At 40.5% G+C, this 20048-nt stretch overlaps 1 protein-coding gene across 9 annotated transcripts in view; it reads right to left on the reverse strand.

Annotated features, from left to right (window-relative positions):
- Positions 1-20048, reverse strand: part of APBB2 (amyloid beta precursor protein binding family B member 2) — a 161645-nt gene that overhangs the window by 135077 nt on the left and 6520 nt on the right. For 7 of the 9 annotated variants that reach the window (XM_083861495.1, XM_083861498.1, XM_083861501.1 and 4 more), the window contains exon 2: positions 8860-8940. The exons of the other annotated variants lie outside the window; for them this stretch is intronic. The gene's annotated coding sequence lies outside the window, so the exon portion shown is untranslated. The remainder of the gene's footprint in view (positions 1-8859; positions 8941-20048) is intronic. 9 annotated transcript variants of the gene reach the window in all.

Below are 20048 nucleotides of genomic sequence, written 5' to 3' on the forward strand. Positions count from 1 at the left end.
TGATCATTGCTTGGATGGGTGCACTGTTCTTCAGATAGAAAACTGGCTGGATGGCTGGCCCTAGAGAGTGGTGATGAGTTACATCCAGCTGATGGCCAGCCACAAGCAGTGGCATCCAGAGCTTCATTAATGACTTGGACAAGTAGATGAAGCGCATTTGCAGACAGTCTGCTTACAACACAAGTTGGGTGGGCATATTGGAGGACACAAAGGCTTTCGCAGAAGGAAGTGGAGGGGCTGGATCAATGGCCCAAGGCCAACTGGACGAGGTTCAACATGGCCAAATGCTGGGTCGGGCACCTGGGTCACAACAACCCCCTGCAGCACAACAGGCTGGGGGCAGAGCTGCTGGAACAAGGCCCAGTGGAAGAGGCCCTGGGGGTGCTGGTCAACAGCCAGCTGAACATGAGCCAGCTGCGCCCAGGTGGCCAAGAAGGCCAATGGCATCCTGGCCTGTATCAGCAACAGTGTGGCTAGAAACACACCAGTAACAGGGCAGTCATTGTCCTGTCCTCAGCACTGGTGAGGCTGTAAGTCCAGTGCTGTGATCAGTTTGGGGCCCTTCACTACAGGAAAAACCATATGAGATGCTGAAATGTGTCCAGTCGAGAGCAAGAAGTCTGGAGTACATGTCTTAAACAGAGTGGTTGAGGGAACTGTGGTTGTTTAATCTGGAGAAAAGGAGGCTCACGGAGGCTTTTTCACTCTCTACAAGAGAGCCAAGGTTGAAAGGAGGTTGCAGCCAGGTGGGGGTCAGGCTCTTCTCCCAGGTAAACAAGTCATTTGACACAAGGCAACAGCCTCAAGTTGTGCAAGGCAGATTTATATTGGCTATTAGAAAAGATTTCTTCACTGAAAGGGTTGTCAAGCATTAGAACAGGCTGCCCAGAGAAGTGATGGAACCACTCTCCCTGGAGGCATTTAAAAGACCTGTAGATTTGGTTCTTAGAAATAGGGTTTGGTGGTGGACTTGACAGCGCTAAGTTAACAGCTGGACTGGATGATTGTGGGGTCCTCTTCAAGCCTAAATAATTTTATGATAATGGGTATCATCAGCACACTATATGCAGAAACCAATTAAGAGATGGAAAAATATTTCACCTATGTGTACACAATTATCGGCTAATGTTCAAATACAATTAGAAAACACAATTTGATCTCTGTAGTTATCTTGAGGAACACCAAGACAGTATTCACACACTACCTCAAACTAACATAAACTATTATCTGGTCCAATTTTCCAATTGTTCCTCAAGTTATGTAATTTTTACATAAAACTTGTCTTTATTCAGCTGCTTCTTTTTTCCTACTCTCATGTTTTCCTCTCTCTATATATATCTATATATGTATGCACCAAAATCTTAATGTGTGAAGTATAGGCAGGCATAAAGGCACCTTTTTTATAAAAACAAAACCAGAAACGCGAAGCTCTGACCATTTTCATTAGAATTCAAAGTTATCACGATGATTCCTTAAGTGGTAATTTGTTCCTGTTACAATGTTTCCTTGCTTTCACATTCCAGCTAAACTCAGCTGTGGAAAGGACAGAAGAAAGGGTGTGTTTTTTAACACCATAAATTTTAAGCCAGAACAGAAGCCGGAAGTTCTGGAAGTTTCACAGGAAAGCTGGTCAGTTTAGTTTTATTGCTGGAAGCTACCTCAAGATTTCTTTTAACATTTGAATAGAGAAGAGATACGTATCTCTGAAAATTAAGGTTCATGAGCAGCCAAATCAAAGCAACACATGAATGGGTGCTGTTATCATATTGAACTCTAACCACCATCAAATTCACCACATACACAGACTCTGGTGTGAGGCTTTATTTAATAAAGTGATACAGCTTTAGTTCCTCGGGAGCTATGGATTTGAGTTAAAATAAGACATTGTGGGCCATTGAAAATAAATACTGAACTATCACTTCAATGCTTCTGAGAAGTTTTGACTACTATACAGAAATACTTGGAAAGCTGTATTTCAAATTTTATGCTTTTCTAGTCACATACTTATAGTTAAGTCATAACAATCAATTTTGGATGGGAGATAGTGGAAGTCATCAGGAAACCTGGGCTGAGCCCCCTCCTCACATAGTCCAGAGCAACCAAGAGAATCTGCCAGCTGCCCATTTATTTCACTGAATGTGGGACCCCTTCTCCACAAATTTGAACTACTCTAAGTTTTTACACCATGGAATCAAGCACAGAGTTTCATCATTACTACTCAGCTTTAATTCCAAAAAGTTGCTATTTAAAAGTTAACAGGATGTACATGTGTACATAAAATATGGACTAAAAAAAAAAAAAAGAAAATTGAGTTCTCATGCTTGAGTCATTAGAGATTATATGTTTCTTGGCACAAAGCTAAATAAGGAGGGGGAAAAGAACAAAAACAGCTGGACAAGATCCAAGATTTTAATGCCTCTAAAGCAATTGACATTTACTGGCCAAAGAAGAAAACACTTCAAGTAATTTCAGCCAAAATAATTTTTTCTTCCTAATTCTTAAATAGCTGTAGTTACCAAGGCAAGGCTACCTTATCCACCCAAACTGCTCTCCATTCTTTGAACTAATGCACTACACATAGCAGTGTCAATGTGGATGTGTCTTACAAAATTAATTCAATGCAAAAAGAACCCATACTGGACTGCTTGCTGTGTGGATACCACTAGTAACTCCCACAGAAACATGAACTTTCTCCAAAGTAACATGGCCAACCATAACAGGCACGGCGGTGTCTGAGAGCAGGTCTGTCAGTCAGTAGCTCCTGATGTATTCTAAATGAAGTGTGCTTTGCATTGCCCACCCAGCCAAGGAGGAAGCAAGGACTGCCACATGCACCTCCCCAGGCAGCATGGGTTTGCCAAGATAACCAGGCGATGGGCAGGTGGTGAGATGCACACATACCAGGCCCTGGCTGGGAGACCAATTGCAAGGGTCACTACAAGGGTTCAGTGTGCACAAGAGCAAAGAGTGGCATCCTATCTCCCACATCCTTGTCTTTTGAAGTATCTCACAATGCAATGAATTGAAAGGAAGGCTGCAGCAGAGAGAGATAAAAGGTAGGAAACTCAGAAAATTACAGTTTCTGATGTAAAGCAGCATCTGACAGGACCATGAAGAGTCTGCAGAGACAAATAAGTGACATGAATAGACAAGAAATAAAACACCAGTAGATCTGAGTATCAACAAATGTGCACTAAATGCAAGCTTTTAAGCTAGCTATAAAACCTCACAGGATTTTTAACCAAACCATTAATTATGACATCTAGAAAGGGACTTGAAACAGCTCAGCAAAAGGTTCAAGATAGAGCCACAGTTTAAAAAGCAGAACCTCAAATTAGTTTTGTGTAAACAGAACTGAGATGAAGATTAATGTTAGTCTAATTAATGTCTTCTAGAGGACACTAGTGCAGATGCCTTCATTATAACATGCTGTGCTAGTCACTTCAAAAGGTGCTGCTAAGCCAGACAAGGTTACCTCTTTGATAAAAACATAACAAGTCTGGCTCTGTGAGTGGAAAAACCCTCAAAATACACCGTCTTCTCGAACAATCCAAATCTGCTGAAATACCCCCAAGTATGATAAGACAGAAAACCATTAGGAAAAGGAAGCCTGGCAGTTTCTGCTTGCATATGCAAAAGAGTGTGAGTGTATATCAATACAAAAACTAATTCTGCAAGGAAGTCATGGAAGTCAAGTATGGAACATTTCATGTGGGGATCAGGAGAATTATCCCATCTACTCCAGGTTTATTACTAAGATTCCTTTATCAACAACCTTAAAGGCACAGGTCTCCTTCTAATCGCTACAGATCGTGATAAAACAACAGTGGGAGAGATACCCATAAAACTAGAGATGCTTCTACTTTTTCCTCTGGAAACATACAGCACTAAGACGCGGACAAGGTATTGAAAATAGAGGGACACAGGGTCTGATCCATCCTGACAATCTCCCCCAGTCTCAAACAGCACCACTCTATCTGTCTGGCACAGACAGAGCTCATTCCAAAGTAGGTGTGGCTCTGGTACCAGACAAAAGGAGTTCTACACAGGAGCAGTAGTATCTGCTGAAACTGGACCAGATTTGTAAGTGAGAAAGGGTAGATTTAGATCGGACATAAGCAAAATATTTTTATGATGAGGGTGATGAGGCACTGGAACAGATTGCCCAGAAAAGTTGTAGATACTCCATCCCTGTAAATAAATGTTCGAGGTCTGATTGGATGGGGCTGCCCACAGCAGCAGGGTTTTTGGACCAGATGATCTTTAAAATTCTCTTCCTATCCAATCCAAAACATCCAATGACTCCATAATTCTACCTGCCCTATAATGCCCTCTCTTGCCTTTCCTAGCTACCACTCACACAAAGCCAACCTGCTTGGGAAAACAAGGGAGCACCAACCAAACAGTGCCAAGAGACCAAAAGATACAAGATACACAAAGACAACTAGGCAGAATATCAAAAGGCCCTGCACACTGATTCCCATGCAAGACGGAAGGACAGCTCTACATGAACAGTATACAAGGGTAACTCAGAGAAATGCTTAACTTCTGCAGAGCTGGCTACTCTTCTCAAGAAGGATAAATAGCTCTCCTTTGAATACTTTCTGATCTTAGACCTATCATTTTCCATCTGGAGATTTGGCAGACATCTAGCCCAGCCACAGAGTTCCCCTCCTCTTCTTGTTGTTCCACACGTAACACACACACATGAACCCCTTCCATAAATTGTGCAAAATTTAAATTGTTTTAGAAATTGCATACTCAGCATCTGGGAACGTACACATTTCTTAATGATCTTCTCCGTACTGCCTGTGCTACTGAAGACTCTTCAACCCATTAATCTCAGGAAGCATATATTTAGCATAAGCAAAGATCTATTTACTCAGAGAAAAAAACGTTTTAGCTCGAAGCTTAGATAAATCAGTATCCCTGAGTATCCCCAAGATTAAAATGTCTTGCTGCCCTCAAAATAACATCAGATGAATTTCTTTCCAGATGAAAAAATAAGTTTGATGCCTTTTTCTGCCACTCTGTTAGCCAAAAAACTGTGATTACATTTTTTTGGTGTTCAGAGTTAATTAAGTGGTCCTTGGAGACCATCAATATTTGTTACATCATCTTCCTTTCTATTCTAGGAAGGTAACTTGTAATGTTGTCCAAGTCATTGCTTTTCCAGGATGTTACCTCCTCCAGAGGGTAACCTCTTCTATGTCATCCAAATCCTATCTTCTCCTCAGGGTCTTCTTTCAAAAAAGTCCCTTTGTCCCAAGACATGGTCCCAGGAAAAGTAACCTTTTTAGTCTGCACAAGACCATTCACTTTCTCTCCCTACTAAAGGCCCAGACATCATCTCTTCTCAAACAGAAGATGAGGTCCAGATTCTCTCACTCTCCTGATATCAGTATTATGAGATTAAGTCCTCATACATGAGGAAAGCTCCATACTTGGGTGAAAGCTCAACAGTTACCACCCAACTATCCACCATGGGATTGGTAAATCCCATGAGGGATGGAATATTCAGTAATGGAGCTACAGGAGTGCCATGCCAAGGATGGAGCTGCATACACACACAATCACTGTAAAATACTAACAGACATGCAGCTTGTAATTTTCTTCCTATTTTCCTTCCTGCTCCCACAGACGAGTGAAATACCAACACTTAACAAGTCTGCCTGGTTGGAAAATTTGATGGCCATCACCGAATAAAATGCAACTGAAAATCCTCCACCATTCAAACTCATCAACTCCAGACATAAAAACCACATTTCACTACTTGCTGCTCTGCTCTACATCCACCTTTGGGCTCTGGTAGATTTTACTCTCTGGGAGACCAATCACTTCACTTCAGGTAACAGCTTGTAGAAAAAGATGGCTTGTCCAGATCTATGAGCTTCACCTTCATATTGAAGGTGACCACTTAAGATAAAAGCAAAATAAAGACTTGAAGGGAGCAGTGCATGTATCAAGAGACCAGTTCCCAACAGTTATCTGTACTCAAACATACAGTGGAGTTGCTCATCACATAAGCCTATGATTAAAGGTGCCCTGATGAAAATAGGAATTCAATTTCAATTCTTCCAGAATAGCCAGAGGCCTTTTGGTATTTTCAGGATGTCATTTTGGTGTCTGGACCTTTACACAGTCTGAAATAAAGAACAAGCACTTGCAAAAGAAAGATAAGGAAGTGTCATGTACAGTCTGAGCACAAAATCTATGCTTCAGCTATAATGAAGCAAAAAGCAAAGTGATGCAAACACAAGCAAGAAACCAATGGGAAAATATAGGTGATTTCTGTGGTAAATTGTTCACATCACTGCATACAACATTTCACTGTGGGCGGCACACTAGAAGAAGGGAAGGCAAAAGAAAAAAAAAAAAGGTGGAGAAAAATGGAGGGGGAAAGCACTCTAAAATGAGAACATTTTGGCTTTCCTGAAATCCCAACCACTGCAAGGACTCAAGGTGCCCAAGGAGTCCCAGCACAAATACACTCCACTGAGGAGCTTTGTTAGTCCTCTCCAGAAACAGTGTGGAATTTGCTCTCTCCATTACTGGAGTGAAAGTCCCCCTTACACAGCAACCCTGCTATAGTTAAAGTGGAGCAAACTGGAATCACTAACACCCTTGCATGAAGATGTCAGAGCCCAACATCTCAGAGGAAAGCCCTAGCCACGAGGCAGCTCTCTTTTGCAGATGCTAAGAGCCAATGCCTCCATTCAGACAGAAGCCATAGGCTAACCCAGTAAGTCAAAACCAGATTACTTTTTCTCAATTGTTCCTTCCAGCACACTTTGTTCAATGGAAAGAAAATTAAAACCTAGAGAAGTTGCTGTATTCATTAATCTCTGCAGACTCACTGCAATAATAATTGGGCAGCCTAAGTGCTCGGAAGATTATGCCAGTGATTCAATTGCACTGCAATACAAATAAAGATATCTGCATAAAGTTGGCTGCAAAGTACTAAATATAAAGATCTAATGAAGTTATACATTTGTGCATCATTGCCCTTTCTAATAGAGTTTGGAAAATTGAAGGCAACATACTATTATATATCATGTGCTATTATTCACGTAAGTGCCTAAATTACAGAGTTTTGGGAGATACTAGTTATATGCTTATTAAAAAGTCATTTATTTCATCATATAACACGCAGACCTCTTTAAAGATTGAAATAGGAAACATGAAAGCAGCATCTGAATAGCAAGTCTCAATTAAAAATTATTTCTGCTGCCATAACAACAGCTTTTCTCTCCAGATTTTGGGTTCCCCTCTCACACTGAGCACAGCAAGAGAATTTCTAAACACGAATTCATGCTCCTTGGATTTATCTTCTTCCAATTAAAAAAAAAAAGTGCGCTGAGTACAAACTATGACAGGAGTTTACAACTTCTCAGAACACTGTATAAAATTGTTCATAGCACTTAAATACAAAGTTAGAGGATCTGAATAAATCAGGTTTAGACTAAATGTTTAGACTAGAGGCTCTTGTGGGCAAGGAGGAGGTAAACATCCGCACCAGAGAGAGCAGAGATTCAAAACCCACTATTTTAGAAGCAGAGGGCATCCTCAAATGTGTGAAGGATGTTTAGATGTAGAGATACAACCAAGTCAGCCTTTGCAGGACCTGTGATGGAAGCCTTGGCTCACCTTGCACACACAGGGATGAAGATGCTGAGTAGCTGTCAATTGTATGTCCCTTAATGAAGCCCTGGTGATATTTCACACCCAGCTATCAACTTCTGGTTTTCTTCCTTGCTCTTTTCACCTTGTGCCTAATTGATTACAAGCTTGGCTACCACTGGAATTTATTCAGCTTCACAGTACACTGGCCAGGGAACTCCACAGGGGGCTGCAGCAGTGCCAGTGGGCGTAGGGAGCAGTCAGCCCTCAGCACCCCACGAGCCTCTCCTTCAGCAGGGGAATGGGGACCAGAAGTGGTGCCTGAGCACAAAGGGTACTCCAGTTCAGCTGGCCTCTGGCACTCTGGAATCAGCTGCTCCTCAATACACCCTGTGAACACTAAGCCCCAAACCCCAAATTCAGGGTTTGATGAGTCTAGCTTTTCAGAAGCCATTTAATATCAGAAATGGTTTTCTAAGCACTTCCTCCCTTTTCCCTCAAAGGATTTCACACAGCTTCAGGGAGATAGACAAAAGCTTCCTGTCAGAATTTAAACATAAATTTGTATTCAAAACAGGCTTAATCCCCAAACTGCAGTTTGTTTTATGTGAAGGGATATGCCTTTATCACAGAAACCACAGCTGTTAAAACAGTGTCTGATAGTACTTTTTTCTTATCATCACTATTCCTTCATTAACCACAGTGTATATCTTTTATCTTCACTGTAAAAAGAAGCTCTGAAGCACTAAGTTACACAACTTCTACTCGAGTTAAGAAGGCTATTACCATCCTCACACCAGAGACACATCAACCACAACGACCTCAACACTGCACAACACTGAAGTCACATACGCAACATCTTTCCCAAATTGTTCTTTTAATCATTCAACATGCACATCCTCAGCTAGAAACACCAAGAATGCAACCCTCCTCCACAACCAAGGATGCCACACACTGTTTTTGTAATAGTAAGAGATAGCACCAAGCCAGAGTGCAGCTGGCTGCAGTGAGATGCCTGTTATTCTTCCTTTCACTTCTCCACATATTCTTTTCATCTGTCCTTGGTGATGTAGGTTGAAGCTCTTGAAAGAGCATGAACCTAAAACCACACACTACATTTAGTCTGAATGGGTCTTTGAAGGTTTTCAAGAGATTTCTTTTGGATTCAACAGCAAGCTTTTGAAAGAGCTAACAGTGGCACCCTTCTTGTATCCCTGTAGATGGGATGGCTGTACTTACATCTAATCCCCAAACCTCCACTTTATAACCTCCCTCAGCTTCTGTGCCTCTCTGCCTCAAATCTTCAGAAGTGCAGGGAGTCTGGAAAGAAATGGAACAGAGAAAAAGAAAACAAATGAAAATTTTAGCCTTTTGTTTCAACCTCTCTTAAACGAATTCTTAAGTTCATTTAAAATGAAGAGTGCAGTTTTCAAGGCACAAAAAAATTTTAAAAAACCAGAGCTTTTACAATGAGAAAGGAGTTGAAACAGAACACCTCAATATTAATTGTTTTTAAGAGCTGAACAGGAAGTGCATGAAAGGTATCCCTAGCCATGAACACTTTGTGATTTTCATTGAAACGTACTGACGTATCACAACTTCACCAAACTTCTAACTGCACATATTTCAGGGCATTAGGTAAGTTCAGAAAGAAGTCCTCTTTTTACTCAAAAACACACAAAAACTTACGTGATGAAATACATAAGTAACAACAGTCAGGGTCTAGACAGTAACTTTCTATGAAACGTTTCTTGTTTCCATGCTGCAGTAAAGCCAAATTGATAAAAGGTGTTGAATTGCAGCTAAAGGCACTTTGGAAAAACAAAACACCGCAGCAACAGGAGTCGAGCCAAATGTAACTGGATGTGTTTGCAAACCCTGCCAGGAGCATAATGACCATTGTAAAATGTAGCTGTCCTGACAAGGCAAAGGAAAAATGCTCCCAAGCACACGCTATTCAAAGCCCGTAACAACTTAGGCTGCCAAGCTGCTAATTCCTACTTTTTATAAGTTCTTAAACAATCTGTTGACTAGTCTTTCAAGGAGAAATAGCTTGGCACTCACTCGAAATCTTTTCTTCACTTAACCATCCATAATTTAAAAAAAAGACTTGACCTGCAAGTAAACCAACAACTAGCCAGAGGAACTTCCCTCCTCCTAATTCCTGGATGTCCCATGATTCCTGTAGATGCATCTACCATGCTAGTTATCTTTTACATGACCGAATACTAGATTGCAGCTGGCACTTTGAACACCAGTGCTAACAATCCAGGTGGAGAAATTTCCCCAGGGACTATGGAAAGTAAGGCCTTAAGGGCACCTATATCTCAAATCTGACTCAGTAAGAAAAGATAGATGTGTAAATGTTTTATTACCAACTGTACAACATTACTCAAGCACCTCCCTCCACTTTTTCCCCCAAAACACATAAGCACAGTTACCAGGTATTTGAAATATGTAGGAATCCTTACATAAACTAGACATTAGAGCATGTGCTAAATTCCCCAGCACTGCCAATGTAGACAGATCCTTTCATGATTAAGCACAAAGTGGTTATGCAGGAACTGAAGGCAGGTACCTTCACGGCAGATACACAACATTCATAACTCCTTTATTCTGATGTCTTGCAACACAAATCATTTTACTGATCGCTAAATACTATGTTTCCATATATTTTTAAAATTGTTCTACAAAAATGGTTTTTTTCTCAATATAATGCTTCCCACTACCAACACTAAAAACATGACTTGAGTTAGACAGTTTAAGACCAGGGAGGCTTAATAGAGAATGAGGTGAATTTAACAGCAACCTTTATTTATTTGCTTGGGGCGGGGTGGGGGGTGGAGGAATTAGAACTAATCAGCCACACTGAACTTTCCTATCTATTTTAACCTGGGGGAACGTTTTACAGCAGGAAAGTGTTTGTTAATCTTTCTCTGTATTTCTGGTCACACAGGGACATGAGAAATCTACTATAGGTTACCCCGTGGGAAGGAAGGTGTTCTGCCCTAATTGCAGTTACTCGTCTGTACAGAGAAACTTCAAATAACACTGGAAGTTTCCATCTGCCTTGCTACGGAGCAAAACACAAAAAGGGAAACAGGGAGAGATGTTTATGGTCCAACCCGCCCCCCCCCCCCCCCAGCAGACTGAAATATCAAACAGCACATACGCTTACAGCTCCTCTGCTCTGTGCCACAGCTTCCCTGACCCTACTCCTGTTGCATCATATACAAAACCCATTAGTAATTGTCTGTTGCTGTGCTCCTGCCTTCCACACAAAGCCATGCTTGGTTTGAACACCACTCTGTATCAAATCCACTACAGCCAGTTAAGCATTGCCAAACACTTTTGAGTGCAAACACAGCTACCCGACTTCACAACGTACTGCAGATTGTTTTAGAAGGGGAGGAAAGAAAAAAAGCAAAGTCAATAAATCTTTAGCTTAGGGCAATTTTACTTTGTGTTTTTACAGCTGTTCCATGGCAAAAATTATGCTTAAAGCAAGAATTAAGAGAATATTTTCAATGAAAGCATATCTTGATCTCAAAATTTCACCAATTTGATTCAAACTCCAGTCCCTCCTCATCAGATAAGTAGTTTCTCATAGATTTTGGATATATATCAATTTTTTTAAAGCACCAGCTGAACCATTAGGACTAGAAACGTATCTCTGAAAAACAATCCTGAAAGTATGAAGGTGTCACTGTCTGCCAGGAAAGAACATCAAAAACATGCTCAAACTTGGCTGATGCTTGGACATCATCAGCCTAAAGCCAAAGCATTCAGAGCCAGATACTTCAAGGAAGAGCGAAGCTGTCTCTGCGCCTTTCATTGTGCAAATGACCCAATGTCAAGACCCAATGTCCAGCTTGGGGACGAGAGGCAATTTTGTATGAACAAAGACATGGCTTTCAAACATGATTCAGGGCCCACTTATATCAGAGGGAAGTACTTCAGCACAAGTCTATTCTACTGGCACCAGGAAGCTAAAATCAAAGTACTGAAGACATTAGCCTAAAATGCAAAAGCAAAGCCAAAGGAAGCACATACTGCTAAGAGAAATGAACAAATATTATCCTGGCAGTTAAAAATGTTTTCCCAGAACATCAAAATCCCTGTTGTAACTTAATAGAAGTATCCCAAGCTGTTCAGATCCAAAGGGTTTTTTAAGAATTTTGGAAACAACAAAATCAAGAATGCACAATGCCGTATTTAACACCTGACCATGAGTGCCTCAAAGTTAACACTTCTCCATTTATCCTACTCATGCCAATTCAGTGGGTTACTTAAAATTAGCATACCACCCATCAGTAACAAGGGTAGCAAATGCTTTCCTTTAGATAAGAAGAACTTATTTCTACACTGTTCTTTGAGTCTAACACAAGACAGATCTTACCACATGTATTAAAGGTTCACCACTGATTGTCTACATAAAATCTTGAATTGCTGCCATAAAGTTTTTAAATACAGTAGAGTATTTAGAGAAGCCAACCCTCATTCTTGCTCTAACATCTTCTCTGTTGACTTTACAGAGCCGCCTCGATTTGCCATGCAGATCCGCAAGGAACAAGAAGAGACACTACTTGGATCTTTGCTCCCTGTCTTGGTGGGTTGGAGATGGCAGCCCATAACTTGCACACCATGCACTGGGGAAAGCTGAGAGCAGGGAAATCCTAACACTGCTCATAGGACTGCCCATCCTTCTCCAGCACTATGTTCAAAGATACAAATCACTTACACACCATAATGCTACAATGACATTTAAAAACATCAGGGAAAGGAGATGTTCTTTGGTATTTTGAAGACAGACAACTCTAATATACAAACTAAGCCCCAAACCTAGGGGGTTTCAGGTCACACAACATGATTATGAACTTTATAAATTCAGATAGTGTGATGATAGTACTTAATAAATACTAATGTATTATACAACCTTCTGTATGTAACACACTGTTATTATAATTATGTATGCAGTGAAGTCCTTGCCAAAGCTTTTGCAGCAAGAAACACCAAAACTCTGCTGAAGCTTTTGGAATTCACCTCCAAGCAGCCAAATAGGAAGTTGTGACCATAGTTTGGGAAACCATATAGCCACAAGCAGTTCAAAGCCCAGGAACTTTCAAGCACTTCTCCCTTTTTCCAGGCTGAGCAAGCCAGTCCGATCATTCTTTGTGCCACTTCCAAAGACAATTAGCAAAATCTTGCTTCAATTAGCTTTTCCAGAGCTATGAGCACAAAGAGTACTGTACAACTTCAGAAAGAAGAGGTGAGCTCAAAAACATGCAAACTGAGGCAGAGCTGGCAAGGATGTGGGGAAAGACCAGATAGAGCAAGGGACAAGAAATCCCAAATCGTGTCCCCCCAAAATGCAGGGTAGTGTGTAGGGTAAAGCCAATGTTTGTGTTCAGAACATGGAGCCTTCTTATACCAAGTTGGATTTCAAATTATCTCACTTCTCATTATCAAAATGATTCATTTCTTCCGAGACAAGAACCCTACAGTATACTGTATAAATAGTTATCCTGACTCACATCTTAAGGTAGGAAAAAGAAAATAGAGGGTCATTTACTCTGACATATTCCACCAACAGATGAAATTATGCCATATTTTGTCCCATTTTCCATACATGGCTTTAGCTATTCTTTCCTTTAATATCTGTTTTAAAACTTAAGAGTCTGACTGTTTCTTCTGTAAACATACACTGTGTTTCAAACACATCAGGGCTGTTACCACCTTGGAAAATAAATAACTTTTACACATGTTTATATTCTATTAGAACCAAATCAAGAAATATGCAAATAATGAAAATACAATGTTTCACTGCTCAGAGTAGAGGTTTAAAAAAAACCCACCCAAAAAGCCATTAAGTTCTCTTTCAGAGAGTCTACAAGAAAGATGGAGAAAGAGGATACAATGACAGGAAAAAGAGAAATGGCTTCAAACCAGAAGAGAGTAGGTTTAGAGTAGATATTAGGAAGAAATTCACTATTGTGAGGATGGCGAGGAGCAGGAACAGATTGCCCAGAGAAACTGTGAATTCCCCATTCCTGAGGAGGCCAGGCTGGATGGGGCTTTGAGCAACCTGCTCTAGTGAAAGGTGTTCCTGCCCATGGCAGGGAGGGTTGGAACAAGACCATTCTATGGAAGAATCCAACCCATTCTGTGATTCTATATGGAGAATAAAAAATATGGTTAACACCTAAGAAAATAACAGCTTTTCCTACAGCATCTGTTTCACTTACTCCAAGAAGCAGCAATCTGCTGAGAAGGAGAAATTCAAAATTTGTGTTTTCCCTCCCAATACAAAAAGTCACCTCAAGGAAATCCACATTTTCCACAACAAAAGATATCTATTAATTTCTGTTCTTTACAAAATACCTAGTATAGAGCAACAGCATTGCTATCTCTGTAACCACCAGTAACCACCAACACTGGGAATTAGTCAAGCAGCTAATTGAAGACAAGTACAATTGTGTCACAGGCCTTAAGAGGTGTTAAGTCACTCCATGCTGGAGTGGTATCAATGCTGGGGAAAAGACACGTCAGACCTTTCAGCTCAGTTAGTGTCTTGCAGTGCTTGTCCTCAGAAATCCCACACTGCTGTACTGAGATAACAAGTATATGTTTGTACAAAGGCGTCACTGACGTGAAATTAAGCCACCAAATTTTGATACCTGAAAGCATGAGAATTAATTCATTGGAGTAAAGCTCTACTGCTTACATATTCTAAGTTTAGTTGGAACAGCAATTTATGCTCTGTATGCTGAAAGGTTACATACACATGACAGTCTTAATAACAGTCACTCAAAAATTCACAGAAAAAAATCCCAGTACTGTTCTCACTATGCCGGCCTGGACGTACAGGCAGTGTGTAACCTTTCTTTTATAGCACTAAAAAGTGTGGCAGACATGTAATTAAAGCATCAGAGTTCCTTAATAATGATAATTATATGATCCCACATCTGATGGCTGGCTGCAGCTTAATGAAACACAAGAGCAATTAATGATTTACACAAAACCAGGATGAAGCTAAAAGTAAGATTTGTTTCCTCTAGACAAAGACAGAAGGACCTAAGTGATAATGTGAATATTTCAGGAAAGCAGATCATCTGTGATAAAAGCAATCTCAAAATGTCTGGTATATTATCATCACTCCTAGCTCCTATTCTCATCCTCAGGAAAAAAAAAAAAAAAAAGGCTAGTTTCTTTTATATTACCAATGGCCCTTCTCAGAAAATTATTTTGGTAATTACTCCTCCTTTTAAAAAGCTTTTCTCTCTCTCTCTCTTCTTTTTTTTTTTTTTAATACCTTCTTCTGCCCTTATAATACAGGCCAGCAGTCAATTGCCATCTCACAGGAGGAAAGTCCAAAACGTGCCACTTGCCTGAGTGGTGGCATCAACAGACCTCCTCTGGCAACACTATCACTGCTGACATGCAACTTGCATACAAAGTTTTCAGTTCAAAAATTAATACAGCTTAAGAAACTCGTCTACCACAATCAGTATTTTGGGGGAAACCCCATCAGTGTGGTAGGACCTAAAGACAGCATCTACCTAACAATTTCATGTAGAATGCAGGAAAAAAAAAATCACAAGATTTGCTGTGCTCCTTCCTCACCTTCCGCTGTGACTCATTACTGATGACAAAACTTCTCATTTCTAATATACATAAATGTTTACCCTCGCCTGACTCGATGTGGAAAGAAAAGCATAAAAAGAGTAACTGGGTCAAGGGTGTAATTATCAAAAGTTGTATTAATGTGATGAAATCCATGTGACAACAGGAATACCAGCAGATCTAAAAATTCCTGTCAGCATGCTATTTCTTAACTTTGTACTCAGAACATCTAATTAAAAGCTGCCAAGGCCATGCTAACATTATAAATACTTTGCTTTTATCTTCAAAGATAAATGTTTTAAGAAAAAAGTTGTTTTAAACACAGATATTGTTATACCATGAAAAAGCATGGAGTAAATGAAGGAAATGAACACATAAAAGCCTCCTAGCACTACTTCTCTTTGGAAGCAAGAAGCAAATTTCATGATCTTGATTCTGACAATAAACTGCTGTTCTGAAGTCATCTGAAATTTCTGAAGTCATCCCTGGTGATCCTTAAGATAACAGCACTAGAGTTAGACTTCCCAGTAGAGCTCCCTTTTTTTTATACTTGCTCCCCATCAGAGGTATCCAACCCACAATGCCATTTCACCACAGCGCTTTGCCTCTGTCAATCCTCAACAGACCCTCAGTTACACCTAGGTACTCCAGCTACATTATTTCACCTTGTAAAATTGTGATGTGCTCTTCACACACCGAAGCCTACTGCTTCAAATTGAAACATTCTATCAAGTTTAAGATATTGTGTTGCTTTCTAGTTACAGCTAAAAAACTCAACAACCCCCATTTCAAAAGTACTAATAATTTTACTACCATATGCTGCAGAGATATCATCTGAGGCAAGAAAGTATTAGCCTCCAGAAGAGTCAAGCATTCATGTGTGCACTGCTCTGTTTCAAAGAAAAAGTTCTTTCAACCATAGCTTCTGAGAGAGGTAGAAACATAGCTAATCAACGAGCCTGTCACTCTCAACTTAAAAGCCTTTGGAACACACTAGTTTTTAATCATCCAATTTTACCAGCCAGCTGTAGCCACTTGACAAGCTTTGCACAGGGTGTCTCACGGCCTATTAAAACTCCCAGTTGTGCTGTGAAAGCATTTGAGGTAGCTTATGCTTCTGAATTAGAGATACTAAAAGCTACAGACAATATTACATTGGGAATAGCCAAGAAAACGCAAAGGAACAAAGCTTGTGTGGGAACTTGCATATGGAAACTTCAGTTTCTACAAAACAAAACACAATTATTTTCAAATTTTAGAGTCTTACAGGATGAACCTTGCCCTGTCCTTAAAACAAAGAGAGGAAAGAAAGAAACATAGAAAACATTTTTAAATGGATTATTTTTTACTTAGCACATACTATGCCTCCCCACTGTTCCACAGAAGAGTTTTATATCCAGGTTAGTGTTTAACTCTGTGCAAGTGACTTAGGCTTATTTTACTATTGCATTTTGCAGCAAATGTCATAATCTAGCTCCTCTGTGTAATTAAAATTCCTCTTCATCTATTTATGTACTAGCTCCTGTCTCCACCTAAGTCCTCTGGCAAGTACCTTTCCAGAGCCAGCCTTTGGGAGCACCAATATCTTTATTTTGGAATTGTAGGGTATGTGTGTCACTCTCCTTAGAGCATCTCCTCTGTCAGTTTTCAAACTCTATTCAAAGTCAGCTTCATCCTCTACCATCATGGTTTTAGAATTTCAACACCTCCTCTCAAGCTCACCTCACGCACGGAGGATTCACATCCTGCCATAACAGCACATTGCATCTACCCGTGCTTAAAATACTTGCTTGCAACCTCAACTCAAAGAACAACCTCAGAATGAGGAAAGCCCAGTTCCCTGCTTGAACACTGGCTGCCTGAGGAAGATATCAAATATTTGCACTCAGCAGCAGGGAAAACTCAGGACATGCTCATACCATGTGTCAAGCAAGAATGCTCTAGGAAAACTCTGGACATGCTCACACTGTGTGCCAAGCAAGAGCTCTCTAGGACAGCCTGACGACATTGCGCAAGAAGTATCCACCCCATTACTCTGGGAGAACTAATGACATTAGTACAAACATCAGCAACCTGTGAATTTTCCATTCCTGTACCACAGCAAAGGCAGTATAGGCAGCAGAAGCTAAAGCTCAACACTAGTTAGGTTTGAAGTCGGATCAGTATGGCTTGAATCAGCCCCACACTGTCCAGTCTTGGTTTTACAGCCAGCATGTTGTGTGGGCTGAGAGTCTTATTTTAAACCTTTGCATATGTGTTATTTAACCCACAGATTTAAAACAACCTTAGGACTTACAGACCTGGACCTTAACAGCTTTCGAGGAGTAATAGGATTTATCAGGCCAAAAATTAAGGGGTTACAAACTCAAATTTCTGATCTATAGCAGAAGCTCATATTTCCTAATTTAAGTCCTAGTGCAAGCTGGGATACCAGATCAAGGGCCATTTTCTCCAGCTCTATATTTATACTTAAAGGACTATGTAGAAGCACAGAGCAGAAGGAAAAAAATCAGCTAAATGCCTCGATTGTGAGCCTGTTGGGGGAGGGAGGTTCAGAGAAGTTATGTGTCTTCAAACAGGTTTTCAAAGCAGTAGAGATCTAGACATCCATCACAACTCAAGGAAGGAGGACCCAAACCTTAAATTTAGGAAATTAACAGCTTTACCTTGCATATGAACAGAAGCTTAGAAAAGCATTGTGACAAAAAGAAGTCTTTCTCTTCTGTTCTAGCAGGAGATGCAGCTGAAGAATTTCAGCCTCACCCATGCAAAATTAGATATTTATTTTGGATAAATCCCACAAAATGTTTTCCGCCCAGCCAGCACTCCTACCTGCTGGTTTGGCAGCAGCAGAGCCAGGCACTGTGCTGCAGGATGGCAGGCAGCCAGCCACCAGCTCCTGGGCCTCTCCAGAGACTGGCAGGGCAGACTGCTCAGTGAAGCCTCGGGGTTACTGCAAGGCAAGGACAGTGACAGCTCTCAGCTGCTGCATCTCTGAGGCCACAAGGGTCACTAGAGCCTCTGCTACCAGGGAAACAGCAAATTTAGGGATGTACGTTGCCATATCAGCCTGTCAGCTGTTCTCTTCCCTGTAACATGTGCACACACATTGGAAAGGAGGGAGAACAAACATCACCTCCTGACTTGCTGGTTGGACCAGGGAAGCACTGAGGGATCTCCCTTTTTTTCTGCCTAAAAACAAGCAAGTGTTATAGGGAATATACTGCATTTAATAATTCGTGCCGAAATAAAACGTTAATAAATAAATGAATAAGCACCCGTTTTGGGAAAACTAGGCTTGCATTTCAGGTTGGGTGTCTCCAGCAAGAGAACAATAGAAATCAACACCTGAAAGAAAGTTCCCGGCCCTGGAGATGGGCCCTTGCCGACGATTAATTAAGGAGGCCGGAATCAGGTAAGACCCAACGACTCGACTCTCCCAAATACAGCCTGCCCGGAAAAACAGTCGACTCACCGACTCTGCCCAGAGACTTATTCAGGAGGGGGACAGCTTAAAAGAAAATTTCAATAAAACATCATCCCAGAATAGTGGACAAAGGATCTAGCCTTGGGGGAAATAAACTGTATAAAAATTAGGCTCATGGTGGTGGGATGTGTGAACGGGGGAGGACAGGTGTGATAGAGGCCTGTCCAACGTTCACCCAGTCCCCATCCCGGGGTCGGGGCTGTCCTTTTATCGTGGCTTTCCAAATTTATTGTTACGCGAAAATAAACTTTGGTAGGTTTTTTTTTTTATTATTTTTCAAATCTGGCTGTTTCATGTATAACACAAGTAAAAGCACATCATGTCATTGCATGTGTTCCTACACCCTGGCTGGCCAAATCCAGAGCACGGAGACTGTATTTCAGAACCAACAGGTAACATATGCCGGCTGAGCTTTAGCCCAAAGTAAAATAGGAAACAACAGAAACGTGACTCCTGCCTGAGGAGCAGACCTTTAACAATGCTCTGAGGATCCCATGACTTTCAGGACTTTCTTTCAAACCTCATTGACTCCCTCACAGCGTCCCAATCGCCCCTCTTGATCCCTTTCCCCACACAGACCCCTCACTGAGAATTCCTGAATTTTCTGTGATCTGCCATCAAGAGTTACACTTTAGTGCAAGGACATCACAATACTGACATGCTGCAAAGACAAACTTCCCAGAGAACTCTTAAGCCATTTCCCTGACAAACAGCACCATCTTTATCACATTAGGACATATCTGTATTGGTTTTCAAAAAAGAATTACTGGTCCCTAAATGCTCATATGCCTCTACCAGAAAGCTTCCTATATTTTGGCAGATATAGCATCATCATTTTTACCCATGTTTAGATCCATATTCGCAAAAGGAAATACACAGGATATTTCACTGAAAAAGTTTACACATGGCAGTGCTGACATAACGGCATGCAAAGATTAGAAAAATAAGGTTAAAATACACATAATTAAGCATTGTTTGCTAGCAGCTCTTGCACATGCTTAAATAGTTACATATGCTTAAAGTCAATGTTATTTTGTATTACTTCAATATCCTTTGTTAGTCATCTTACCAACATACAAAGTTATGTAACAATAAGTCTGATCTCAAATATTTCCAAGAAGCAAACACCAAATAATTAAAAATATGAGTTTTTTCTAATGTTTCCCTTTTCAAATACAGAAGTATCATTAAACATTTTTCCTAAATTTGAGAACTTTTTAATGAATGTCATTAATGGAACAAATGTCAAACTTCTCAAAAAAAATAAATTAAAAATCCTGTTTGTCTGAGTACATGTATCTTTTCATATACAGCTGTG

The sequence above is a fragment of the Zosterops lateralis genome (genome assembly GCF_965231275.1).
Source record: "Zosterops lateralis genome assembly, chromosome: 5".
Lineage (NCBI taxonomy): Eukaryota > Metazoa > Chordata > Aves > Passeriformes > Zosteropidae > Zosterops > Zosterops lateralis.